The 14,219-nt window shown below is 35.1% G+C and overlaps 1 long non-coding RNA gene across 1 annotated transcript in view; it reads right to left on the bottom strand.

Annotated features, from left to right (window-relative positions):
* Positions 1-14,219, bottom strand: part of LOC147822503 (uncharacterized) — a 532,973-nt gene that overhangs the window by 276,245 nt on the left and 242,509 nt on the right. Inside the window, exon 2 of the long non-coding RNA XR_015445544.1 lies at positions 7,777-7,960. This is a non-coding gene — a long non-coding RNA (uncharacterized LOC147822503). The remainder of the gene's footprint in view (positions 1-7,776; positions 7,961-14,219) is intronic.

The following is a 14,219-nucleotide window of genomic DNA, read 5'->3' as shown; positions in this document are numbered from 1 at the left end:
CATGGGTGCCAACAACACCAGCCCACCTCCCCCAGGTTGAAATGAGAAGACACATAAATAATTATCAAAACCAGACTTCCAGATCACCTAAAGCAACCCCAAAGGGAAATGAGATGGAACACTCTGATACCCAAACACCTGGACCCACTGAACTGGCAACAAAAGAGGATCTGAAAAAATGAAATCAGAAATAATTTCTCAGATAACAGGAGAAATTGTGTTCCTAGTGCAAGACATGATTAATAAATCTAGAGAGGAGCTCAGGAACATGACGGAATCCCAACATAGGAAATAAATGGAATCCATAAAACATGCGAATAGATTTCCAGAAGATGAAAAGCTCCATTGAAAGTCTACACAGCAGAATGAGCCAATGTGAGGACAGAATTTCAGATATAGAAGATAAGATTGCAATTAATGACCAGGAAAAGAAAAATTGCTTCAAAATTGTAAGGGAACATGAGAAATCAATCCAGCAGCTGCTAGATGATGCAAAGAAGAATAACATAAAACTGATTGGAGTCAATGAAGAAACAGGAGAGAGTGCAGATGACATAAAAAAAACCTCTTCACAGAAATAATGGCAGAAAACTTCCCAAGCAGGGGAAAAGAACTTGACATACAGAAAAGTCAGGCATATAGGACTCCAAATAGCCTTGATCAAAAAAAAAAAAAAAACCACATAGGCATATAATTGTTAAGATTCCAGAAACCCTACAGAAGAACAAAGTTCTACAAGCACTTAGAGAAAAGAAACAAATCACATACAAAGGAAAGCCCATCAGAATCACAGCAGACATCTCAACATAAACCATCAAGGCAAGAAGAGCTTGAAGTGACATATTCCAAGCCCTAAAGGAAAACAGCCTCCAACCCAGATGGATGTACCCTGCAAAACAATCTTTCAAAATTGTTGGAGAAATAAGATACTTTCATGACAAAGAGCACTTTAAGAACTTCATGTATACCAAACCAGCAATCCAAAAAATTTTAGACAATATCCTAGGAACAGACACTGAGGATCAGAACCCCCGGAAGAAAAGCAGAATGAACCCATCAGGCATGACAAGAAATTAAATGTAAAGGGGGAGAACCCAACAAAAAGAAAAAGTCATGGCAATGATAAGCCAATACATGTCGGGTATAACCATCAATGTTAATGGCCTCAATTCACCAATCAAAAGAAACAGACTGGCAGAATAGGTCAAGAATCAAAATCCAACAATATGCTGCATATAAGAAACACACTTAATTCAAAAGGAAACTCATAGACTGAAGTTTAAAGGGTGGAAAACAATACTCCATGCAACGGAAACCTGAAAAAAAGCAGGAATAGCTGTCCTCTTGGCAGATCAAGTAGATTTCAAACCAACACTGATTAAGAGAGACAAAGAAGGACACTACATCCTTGTAAAGGGAACAATTCAAGAGGAAGAGATGACAATCATAAATATCTATGCACCAAACACTAGTGTGCCCAACTATATAAAACAAATAATAACAGACATGAAAAGTCATATATGCACTAGTACAATTGTAGTGGGGGACCTCAATATCCCACTGTCACAAAGAGATAGTTCAACTAAACAAAAAATAAGCAATTAAATGATAGAACACAATCAAATTCTTGAACAAATGAACTTAACAGATGTTTACAGAGTGTTCCACCCCACAAAATCAGAATACACATTCTTCTCAGCTGCACATGGGTCATTCTCCAAAATAGACCACATACTCACACATAGAACATGTTTAAGAAAGTGCAAAGGAATTGAAGTTATCCCCTGTATGTTATCAGACCATAGTACAATGAAATTGGAGAGCCATAGGAAAAGAAACAGGAAAAATTTTATAAAAACGTGGAAATTGTGCAACACACATCTGAATAACCAATGAGTCACAGAGGAAATTAAAGAAGAAATCAGACAGTTCTTTCAATTAAATAACAATGAAAATACAACATATTGGGATCTATGGGACACAATGAAAGCAGTCTTATGAGGGAAATTCATAGCAGTGAATACGCATATTAGGAAAACAGAATGAGCCCAATTAAACAACCTCATGGTGAACCCCAAGCTTCTAGCAAAAGGAGAGCTGGACAAACCCGAAGCTCATACAAGGGGGGAAATTATAAAGATCAAAGGAGAAATGAATGCAATGGAGACTAATAGAACGAAACAAAAAATCAATGAAGCCAAGAGTTGTTCTTTGAAAGAATCAACAAAATTGACAAACCCTTAGCCAACCTTATCAGAAAAAGGAAAGAAAAGGCCCAAATCCATGCAATTAGGAGTGAAAAGGGTGAAATTACAACAGACTCAGCAGAAATCCAGGGGATCATCAGTACCTACTTGTAGAACCTATACACCAATAAGATGGAAAACAAAGAAGAAATGGACAGATTCCTAGATATATATGAATTACCAAAGTTGAACAAAGAAGACCTAAAACTTCTAAACAACCCAATATCAACCAATGAAATTGAAAAAGTAATAAAAAACTTCTCAACTAGGAAAAACCCAGGCCCTGATGGCTTCACTGCTGAATTCTACAAGACATTTAGAGAGGAACTGCTGCCACTACTGTTTAAACTCTTCAATGAAATTGAAAGGGAAGCAATACTCCCAAATTTATTCCTGGAAGCAAGCATCACCTTGATCCCCAAAGCAGAGAAAGACCCAACCGAAAAGGAGAACTATAGGCCAATCTCCCTAATGAACATAAATGCAAAAATCCTTAATATGATATGGACAAATAGAATGCAGAAGTACAAGAAGATCATACACCCTGATCAAGTGGGATTCATCCCAGGGATGCAGGGATGGTTCAACACATGCAAATCAATCAATGTAATACACTATATCAATAGAGCCAAGGACAGAAAGCATATGATTATCTCCATAGATGCAAAAAAAAGCATTTGACAAAATCCAAGATGCATTTATGATAAAAACCCTACAAAAAGTTGGAATAGATGGCCTCTACCTCAAACTGATAAAAGCCATCTATGAAAACCAAAGCCAGTTCTATACTAAATAGTCAAAAACTGAAATCCTTCACACTAAAATCAGGAACAATCCAAGCAAGTCCACTATCACCACTCTTGTTCAATAGAGTTTTGTAAACAGCCACAGAAATTAGACAAGAGAAAGAAATAAAAGGAATAAAGATAGGAAATGAAGAAGTCAAACTGCCATTATTTGCAGATGAAATGATACTGTATATAGAAGACCACAAGGACTCCTCCAAAAATCTTCTAGACTTAATAACCAAATTCAGTCTCAAGTTACAAGGTCAACACACAAAAATCAATAGCTTTCCTCTACATGAATAAGAGACTCACTGAGAGAGAAATAGGGCCAATAATTCCTTTCACAATAGCATTCAAAAGACTGAAATACCTAGGAATCAACCTAATGAAAGAAATCAAAGACCTCATCTCTGAAAACTATAGCACTCTGAAAAGAGAGATTGAAGATGATATCAGAAAATGGACAGACATCCCCTGCTCCTGGGTAGGAAAGATTAATATAGTGAAAAAGGTCATACTTCCAAAACTGCTATATAGATTCAATGCAATTACAATTGAGATCCAAGCAGCATACTACATGAACCTTGAGAAAACAATCTAAAAATTCATTTGGAACAAGAAGAGACCCAGAATAGTAAAAGCAATTCTAGGTAACAGAGACATGGCAGGGGGTATCACAATCCCCAACCTGCAACTATACTGCAAAGCAACAGTGATATAACCAGCATGGTACTGGCAAAGAAATGACTTGAGGACGAGTGGAATGGATTAGAAGATGCAGAACAATGCCAGACACACTCAGCCATCTCATCTTTGATAAAGGAGCCAAACACCCTCACTGGAGGAAAGAGAGCCTCTTTAATAAATGGTGCTGGAAAAATTGGGTTTCAACTTGCCAAAGATTAAAACTAAACCTATATCTCTCACCATACACTAAACTAAAATCGAAATGGACTAAAGATCTAAATATTAAAATAGAAATGCTGAACCAGGTGGAACAGAGGTTAGCTAGAACTCTTGAAGATATTGGTGTAGGAAAAGATTTTGTGAACAAAACCTCAGTTGCCCATGAACTAGCACAAACAATCAACAAGTGGGATCTCTTCTTATTAAAAAGCTTCTGCACAGCAAGAGAAACCACCAGCAGTGTGGAGAGACAACCCACACTGTGGGAAAAAGTATTCACCTGCTTTTCCTTAGACAAAGGTCAACTATTTCTAATCTATAAAGAACTTAAAAAGATCAGACCTCCCAAATTTAAAGACTCAATCCGAAAATAGGCATCTGAAATGAACAGATATTTCCCAGACAATGAAGTAGAAATAGCCAATAAATACATGAAAAAATGTTCAATATCACTGGTCATTCGGGAGATGCAAATGAAAACAATGCTGAGATTCCACCTCACTCCAGAAAGAATGGCTGCTGTCATGAAATCAATCAATAACAAATGCTGGCAGGGCTGTGGGGAAAGAGGGACCCTGCTCCACTGCTGGTGGGAGTGTAGACTGGTGTAACCACTATGGAAATCACTATTGAGATACCTCAAAGAACTAGGTCTGGAAGTCCCATTTGACCCCACTATTCCCCTGCTGGTTATCTTCCCCAAAGAATTAAAATAATCATACCACAGTGATATATGTGCACCCATGTCCATAGCAGCACAGTTTGTGATAGCTAAAACTTGGAAACAGCCCAAATGCCCATCAACTGGAGACTGGATAAAGAAAATGTGTTTTTTTTAAATAAAATAGAGTACTACTCAGCCATAAAAAATGAGAAAATTAGAGACATTTATAGCTAAATGGATGCACCTTGAGGTGATACTCTTAAGTGAAATAAATAGGACACACATGTATAAATACCAAATAGTTTCTCTGGTGTGAGAAACTGAAAGTGTAAATAAGGACTAAAATGTATAATAGGTAATGTGAAATAGGAAGAAAAGGGGTAAAGGGGAAGGGGAAATGGGAGGGCTAGGGGAAAGGATAGAAGGGAATGGGCTTAATATGAGAAAATGGAAAAATGGAAACAAAATCTTTGTAAATAAGGAGGAATGGAGGGGTTGAAGGGAGGGCTGGGAAATGGTGAAAAACAAGAACCAAGAGAGATTATGTAAAGGTGCAAATTTCCAATGATGAATGTCATTATATTGTATACCTAAAATGTACCAATGATTAGAATGAATAATTGATAATGCAAAATAGGAAGAAAAGGTCCAAAGGGGTAGGGGTAGTGGGAGGGGCAGGGGAAAGGAAAGAAGGGAAAGGAAAAATGATGAGAAATGGAAAAAATGGAAATAAAGTCTTTGTAAATAGAGAAGGGTGGAGGGGGTGAAGGGAGGGCTAGGAATGGGGAAAAAATAAGAACCAAGATGCATCATGTAAAGGTACAAGTTCCCAATGAGAAATGTCAATGTGTTGTATTCTTAAAATGTACCAATAAAAGAATTTAAGTCATAAAATAATAATAATAATATTTTAAAAATTCTCCTTTATATTTATTTACTGATATTTCTGCCAATTTTTGTCTATTTTTTTATACTTATAAATATTCTCTATCACATTAATCCCTAAACAATTTTGTGCATATAACTCATGTATGACAAAATTATAACTTCTTGGAAATTTACTAATTGAAGACATGAATGCCTTATCAAATTTACTCTTCAAAATTCTAAGAAACCAAGAATGCTCACTACATATTCAAGATAACAAATGTAATGAACTTCTTTAATAACAACTTCAGGATCTTTTTAAAGAATTCAGCATCTTAGGGATTTGCCAAACATAGCTCTTGTGCCTTTTGTCTGGAAACTTAACTCTGAAGAACTTTTCAAGCTGTAACATGACAAAGGTGTGTGTTTTTTGTAAATTATTGAATTATAGAACAAATTTCTTACATTGGATTTGAGATCTCTTATTTCCTCAGAAAGAAAATAATTGCTAATAATTCTTATTTATAATTACAAATAAAGACTATAACATGCTTGCATATAAATTAGATATAATTTATATCTACATACATATGTTAATTTAATGAAATGAAATAAAATGGTCAATATATGTTTATATATGTATATATGTAAAAAGAGAATTCTATTTCTCAGCAAAATAATATAAATTTAATAATGCATTTCATTTACAAGTGTGCTAATAATTTTTATTTCATTGGTACATTTTAATATTTGTATTGGTACCTTTTAGATATACATAGTAATTAAATTCATCATAGGGAAATTGTACCTATACTTAATCATCTCAACTCTTTTGCTCAATCTCCTCCTTTCCATTCAACCCCTCTTCTTTATATTTACAAAAAAAAATTGTTTTCATTTATTCTTCTATTCTCTCTTTTTTCCCTCCTTCCTTTCCCTCTCCCCCCTTTTCTTGTTCCCTATGCCATTTGAACATTTTCTTTCTGTTTGCAAATATATATTATACATTTTTGGTCCTTATTTGCACTTTCAGTTTTTCACACCAGAGAAAGAATGCAACCTTTAAACATGTGTGTGAGAATTATTTTACTTAAGAATATGGTCTCAGGGTGGATCAATTTATTTAAATATGTTTCAAATTTATCCTTTTTATGGCAGAGTATTACTCTATTGTATAAGTTAACCACATCTTCTTTATCCATTCATTGGTTGATGGGCATTTGGGCTGTTTCCAAAATTTAGCTATTAGAATTATGGTGCTATAATCATGGCTGTGCATATGATGCTATGGTATGATATTTTTAATTCTTTGGGGGAGATACCAAGACGGGGATAGCTGTGTCAAATGGAACCTCTAGTTTTAGATTTTGGGGAATCTCCACACTGATTTCCACAGTAGTTGCACCAGTCTACACTCCCACCAACAATGGAGAAGGATTCCATTTTCTGCACGACTCCACCAGCATTTGTTTTGGGTGGACTTCTTGATATTAGACATTGTTTCTGAAGTAAGATGGAATCTCAGTGTTGTTTTAATTTGCATCTCTCAAATGTCTAGTAATGTTGAACATTTTTATATATTTATTTGCCATTTGTGCTTCTTCAACTGATAAATATCTATTCATTTCAGATGCCCATTTTTGGATTGGGTTTTTAAGTTTGGGGGGTCTGATTTTTTTGAGTTCTTCATATATTCTAGATATTAATGCTTTGTCTGAGGAAGAGCTAGTAAAAATGTTTTTTCCTACTCTGTGGGTTGTCTTTTCACTATGGTAGTTGTTTCTTTTGCTATAAAGCAAAAGCTTTTTAGTGAGATGAGATCTCATGTGTTGATTCTTTGTAATATTTCCTGTGTGATGGGAGTTTTGTTCCTAAAGTTTTTACCTATCCCTATGTCTTCAGGAATTCTATCTATTCTTTCTCTTAGCAGATTTAGTGTTTCTGTTTTAATATTTAGACCTTTGATTCATTTCTAGTTTAGTTTAGTGCATAGTGAGAAATATGGGTTTAGGTTTAATCTTTGGCATTTGGAAAGCCATTTCTCCCAGCACCACTTATTAAAGAGGGTATCTTTCTTCCAGTGAAGATGTTTGGTCACTTTTTCAAAGATAAGGTGCCTGAGCCACACTTCAAAGATTTTCAGCTCCTATAACCCTGCCACTCACCTAATTCAGCACATTTGCTATGTAAAAATGTGATACTATTCATAGTAACATTGAATTGATCCATTTTATTATATGTGATAGTTTGACTTGAGCATGTAATAAACCCATTTATACTGAATAACTAGGGAAGTATCACTTACTAGATTCAGGATCAGAATTTCCATCCCCTTCACTGCGGTTGTTGGGTGCAATCAGATCAAAGTACATCTCCTGAGGATAGCCAAGGGGGAGAGCATGGGATATACTGCTTGCATTATGGTCTCCCATTCCACCATCACTGCTGCTTTCCTGAGACCCTTCTAGTAGGTGAAATGTGACACGTCTCTGGAAATGAAAAGAAGGAGAGAATTACAGGATTTCAGCAATGACCTGAATAATTACATAATGCCTGTAATGTAGAAAGTGTATTATTTCAGCTATTTCATGAAACCACATTAACTTTATCTTGAGTTGTGAACAATTTCAGGCTTTTGTGGGCAGGTATATCTGTGTTCAATCCTGCTGCACCCTGTAACTATGTTGCTCCTATCATATTTCTAAACATGCATATGTAAAATCAAAGTTAACTTGTCTAAAACAAGATACTATCTGCTTTTTTAGACATTTGAGCACTTTGGAAATGATGTTGCATTAAATTGTGGATATATTGAGCTATTATTTGAAAGTAATTAAAATTTTTAATAATAAGCATATATAATACTAACAATTTATTTTTACTTGTTAGATTTTTGTGAGCTAAAACAGTGGATAGTTAAAAATATATCAATCATATACACAAGAAGAATAAAAGTATAAATTATCTTTTAGAATAAACTTTGGGTGTACTGGGGATTTAGCTCAGTGGTTCCACCACCTGGCTTGAAAGTGCAAGGACCCAAATTCAATCTCTGGTACCAAAAAAAAAAAAAAAAAAAAAGATGGAATAATCCTTGAAGCAAGAATTGAATTAAAATTCACTTAAATTTTTTCTCAAAAAATAAAAATAATCACACTGTCTGGATAGTATGTGATAGTAATTATAAAAAACTACAGTCCCTGACGGCATCCCAGGCTCCTAGGGCAGAGAAGGTGAGCCAGTCTCAGCACCCAGAAGGAAGTTCCCCCGCCTCCATCCCAGGCTCCTAGGGCAGAAAAGCTCAGCCGGTCCCACAACCCGGAAGGAAGCTCCCCACCACCATCCCAAGCTCCTAGGGCAGAGAAGCTGAGCTGGTCCCAGAACATGGAAGGAAGCTCCCCACCTCCATCCCAGACTCCTAGGGCAGAGAAGGTGAGGTGTTCCCAGCACCCAGAAGGAAGCTCCCCCACCAACATCCCAGGCTCCTAGGGCAGAGAAGATCAGCCAGTCTCAGAACCCAGAAGGAAGCTACCCTGCTGCCATCACAGGCTCCTAAGGCAGAGAAGGTGAGCCACTCCCAGTACCCAGAAGGAAGCTCCCTTGCTGCCATCCCAAGCTCCTAGGTCAGAGAAGGTGAGCAGCATGGGCACCAGAAGCACCCCCCCCCCCGTGAAAATGAGAAGACATGTAAGCAAGCCTCAAAAACAGACTTCCAGATCACCTACAGCAACCCCAAATGGAAACGAGATGGAACAATCTGATACTCAACCACCTGGACTCTCTGAACTGGCAACAAAAGAGGATCTGGGAAAATGAAATAAGAAATAATTACTCAGATAACAGCAAAGATTTTGCTCATGGTGCAAGACATGATTAATAAATCTAGAGAGGACACAGATAAAAAAATAGAGGATCTGAGGAACATGATGGAATCCCAACATAGGAAACAAATGGAATCCATAAAACAGATACAAACAGATTTCCAAGAGATTAAAAACTCCATTGAAAGTCTGCGCAGGAGAATGAACAAATGTGAGGATAGAATTTCACATATAGAAGATAAGATTGAAATTAGTGAGGAGGAAAAGAAAAATTGCTTTAAAATTGTAAGGGAGCATAAGAAATCAACCCAACAGCTGCTAGATGATCCAAAGAAGAATAACATAAGACTCATTGTTGTCAATGAAAAAAGAGGAGAGAGTGCAGAAGACATTAAAAAACTGTTCACAGAAGTGATGGCAGAAAACTTCCTAAGGAGGAGAAAAGAGCTTGACATAAAGATAAGTGAGGTATATAGGACTCCAGCTAGCCATAATCAAAAAAAAAAAAAAAATCTACACATAGGCATATAATAGTTAGGATTTCCGAAATCCAACAGAAGAACAAAATTCTACAAGCAGTGAGAGAAAAGAAACAAATCACATACAAAGGAAAGCCCATCAGAATCACAGTAGACTTCTCAATGCAAACCCTCAAGGCAAGAAGAGCTTGGAGTGATATATTTAAGCCCTAAAGGAAAACAACCTCCAACCCAGATTGATGTACCCTGCAAAACTATCTTTCAAAATTGATGGAGAAATAAGATACTTTCATGATAAAGAGCACCTCAGGAACTTCATGAATGCCAAACCGGCAGTCCAAAAAATTTTAGACAATACCTTAGGAAAAGACAATGAGGATCACAACCCCAGGAAACCCAGCAGAATGATTCCATTGGGTGTGACAAATTAAACACAAAGGGGGAGAAACCAACAAAAAGAAAAAGTCATTACAAGGCTTTTAAAACTTTTAACTTCATCTCCCTAATGAGTGTATAATTCAATCTTATTATTGTACTGATTAGTATTTTTCTGATTCTAGAGTTACACACCTTTCCTTGTGCTGTACTGGCTATTTATCATCTTCTTATGTCTACTTTTTAATTGAGTTGTCTATTAATGAGCTCTAAGAATTCTTTATATATTCTGGTTATAGGTTTTGTGCTTTGTAAATATGGAATGTGGACTACTTTTCATTTTAATGAAGTCATTTAAATTTCTACATTTTGATGAAATCTCATTTATCAATGTTTTTCTTTTATACATCATGTTTTTTGTATCCTAGGTAGTTCTTGCCTACCCTGAATTCATAAATATGTTCCCTTATAATTTCTTCTTAAAGTTTTATACTTTTAGGCTTCTTATTTAGGTTCATAGATCCTTTCAAGTTATTTTCATGTATGGAAAAAAAGGGTTGAAGTTAATTTTTTATATATGGATACCAGGTGTTCTAGTGCCATTTGCTGAAAACACTATCTCTTCCTCGGCTCTTGAATTGTGTTTATATTCTATAAAATGCTAATGTTAAATAATCTTTCAAAACTCAGTGGAATATATATGTGTGGTTCTATTTCTAGATTCTCTGTTTTATTCAAATGATCTATATGTCTTTCCTTACACCAACACTGCCTTGATTACTGTAACTTTAGAAGAAGTCTTCAAATTAGGTACTAAACGTCTTCCAACACTAATTTTTTTGTTTCTTTAACTTTTCTAGGTCCTTTGTACTCCTACATAACTTTTAAATTTCAATATCCAATTCTTCATTTATAGCAAGTATACACAGACCTGAAATTTTATCTATAGCTTGTGTTTTCTATTCCTGCTAAATTCAAATATAAGTTCTAGGGGCTCCTAGAGTTTTCCTAGTATTTCCTCTGTAGATGATCATTTCATCTACATATAAAGATTTTGCTTCTACCTTGCCAATCCTATCCTAATTGTGTCATTTCATTGCCAGACTATTTTGGTTTAGACTTATGTTTCAAAGTCTAATGGACAGATGAAGAGTAGGCATATATGCCTTTGTTCCCCACTTTAGGGAGAAAGCATTGTATCATCTCCATTCATAGAAGGAGTTTTTGTTGGAAGTATGAAGTACATGTCTTTAATCTGTTGAGAAGGTTCTGTTCTACTTCTAGTCTCCTGATAGCTTTTACCATGAACAGCTGTAGAACTTAGTCCAATACTTTTTCTCCAACTAGTGACAGGATCATATGGCTTTTTCCTTTCCTCTGTTAAAATGATGACTTTTGGGGGTGGATCTTCCAATGCTGAACCAACACTGCCATCCCTATAACAAAACCACTTTCTACATCCTGCCAGATCTGACTTCGAAGAGTTTGTTTTGTTAAACAAATTTCTATCTATGTTCATACTTTTTTCTTCTATTATCTTTATCCAGTTTTAGGATTAGCACAATATTGAGTTCCTAAAATGAGGGGAGAAGTGTTCCTTCTTTTTTCTGCTTTAAGTGTTTGATATAATTTATCAGTTAAAATGTTTATGAGCCTGCTGTTGTCATATAGGTAGGTTTTCAAGCTAAGAATATACTTTCTTTAATAGGTGCTATTCAAATTTTATATTTCCTCCAGAGTTAGTTTCATTAATTTGTCTTCCAAGGTACTTCTTAGAAGTTGTCAAATTTATTTCAAAACAGATTTTTGAAATATCCTTTCTATATCCTTTTAAATTCTGTAAAATCTTCAGTAATGTCTCCTAGATCTTGATATTATAGTTAAAAAAATATATAATTGATATTGTGTAACAGGAAGAAAAGTTCTAAAGATGAAGGGGAAGTGGGAGTGGTATGGGAAAGAAAAAAAGGGAAAAGAAAAAACATGAGAAAAGGAAAAATATGGAAACAAAATCTTTGCAAGTAGGGAAGGTTGGAGGGGTTGAAGGGAGGGCAGGGGAAGGAAAAAAAATAAAAGAACCAAGATACTCATTTAATGGTACAAGATCCCAGTGATGTTTGTAACTGTATTTTATACCTAAAATGTACCAATAAACTTAATGGGAAAAAAAAAGAGTCACTCGAGAAGATATAGATATGCATATTCTAATTTGAATATTATGCAATGCATACATGTATTGAGATGTCACATGGTACCCAGAATATGTACATTTTTGTGTCAGTTAAAATGTTTTAAAAATCAAGTTAAATTTCAAAATTATTCCAAAAGAAAAAAGTCAAATGGGAATGTTGCTTCAATATGATGTCTTTTTCTGGGTTCAAGGACTTATAGTATTTCTTGGTAAAGGGAATCAACCATTTTTGCACATTGGAAACCTTTTAAATAATTTTGAACTTTCTTTTCTTTTAATGTAAAGTTTTAGGACTTATGGACCTTAGGATGGACAGTGTGACAATATTGAAACTCTCAAAATTGCTTTTTTTTTTTTTTTTTTACTAATAAATGATTTGAAATGGCAATTCAGATCCACAAGATTCTGATCTTCACTGGGATCTGTCCTCCCCTGACTAGGACTGATAGTTTTGGATATTCTACAACATCCTGTTTTTATGTCAGTGAATTTTTCCTCTTCAAGTAATATATTGGAGTCATTCAAATCCATACCAGTCCTTTTATTTTCTATCTAGTATCAAACTTTATGAGACTAATCTGGACAGTTTCCTCAACTCTTGACTTCATCTCATTCTTTTCAGTGGAGCCTTTAAAGATAGCAGTGCAGCTAATCTTGCAAATCATCTCACTGCAGAAGGAAAGCCATCTATCCCACATCATGGAATTTTAGAGTACCCAAGACTGTACAGCTTTTAAAGAAAACCATAAAGTGTAAGTTAAAAAAAATCAATGAACAAAGAATTGGTTCTTCAAAAGAATAAACAAAATTAACAAACACTTAGCCCACCTTTTCAAAAAAAGGAAAGACCCAAATTCAGGCAGTGAGGAATTAAAAGGGGAAAATTACATCGGATTCAGCAGAAATCCAGAGGATCATCAATATCTATTTTGAGAACATATATGCCAGTAAGATGGAAAACAGAGACTATATGGACAGATTCCTAGATACATACGAATTACCAAAGTTGAAAGAAGACCTAAAATGTCTAAACAAACCAATATCAGTAAATAAAATTGAAAATATAATTAAAAACTTACAAAATAACAAAAGCCCAGGTCCTGAGGGTTTCACTGCTAAATTCTACAGGATATTTAGAGAAGAAATATTGCCCCTACTGTTTGAACTCCTCAATGAAATTGAAAGGGAACCAAGATTCCCAAATTTATACCTGGGAGTAAGCATCACCTTGATCCCAAAAGCAGAAAAAGACCCAACCAAAAAAGAGAACTATAGGCCAATCTCACTAATGAACATAGATGCAAAAATCCTCAATAAAATACTGGCAAACAGAATGCAGAAGATCATCAAGATGATGATACACCCTGACCAAGTGGATCCATCCTTGGGATACAGGGATGGTTTAACATATGCAAATCAATAAATGTAATACACTGTATCAATAGAGCCAAGAACAAAAACCATATAATCATCTCAATAGATGCAGAAAAAACATTCAACAAAATCCAACGCCAATTCATGATAAAAACCCTAAAAAAATAATAGATGGTCTCTATGTCAACCTGATAAAAACCATCTATGAAAAACCATCAGTCAATATCATACTGATTGGTCAAAAGCTGAAATCCTTCACAGTAAAATCAGGAATAAGACAAGAATATCCACTATTACCACTCCTGTTCAATATAGTTTTGACAACATTAGTCAGGGCAATTAGACAGAAGAAAAAATAAAAGAAATAAAGATATGAAATTGAAAGTCAAATTGTCATTATTTGCAGATGACATGATACTTTATATAGAAGACCCCAAGAACTTCACCAAAAATCTTTTAGACTTAATAACCAAAATCAGTAAAGTAGCTGGATACAAGGTCAACGCAC

The sequence above is a fragment of the Heterocephalus glaber genome, unplaced genomic scaffold (genome assembly GCF_053883595.1).
Source record: "Heterocephalus glaber isolate CG9 unplaced genomic scaffold, H.glaber_assembly_v1.0 deba00001613, whole genome shotgun sequence".
Taxonomy (NCBI): Eukaryota; Metazoa; Chordata; class Mammalia; order Rodentia; family Bathyergidae; genus Heterocephalus; species Heterocephalus glaber.
Note: the sequence above shows the minus strand (reverse complement) of the source record. Positions and strands in the feature narration are given on the sequence as shown.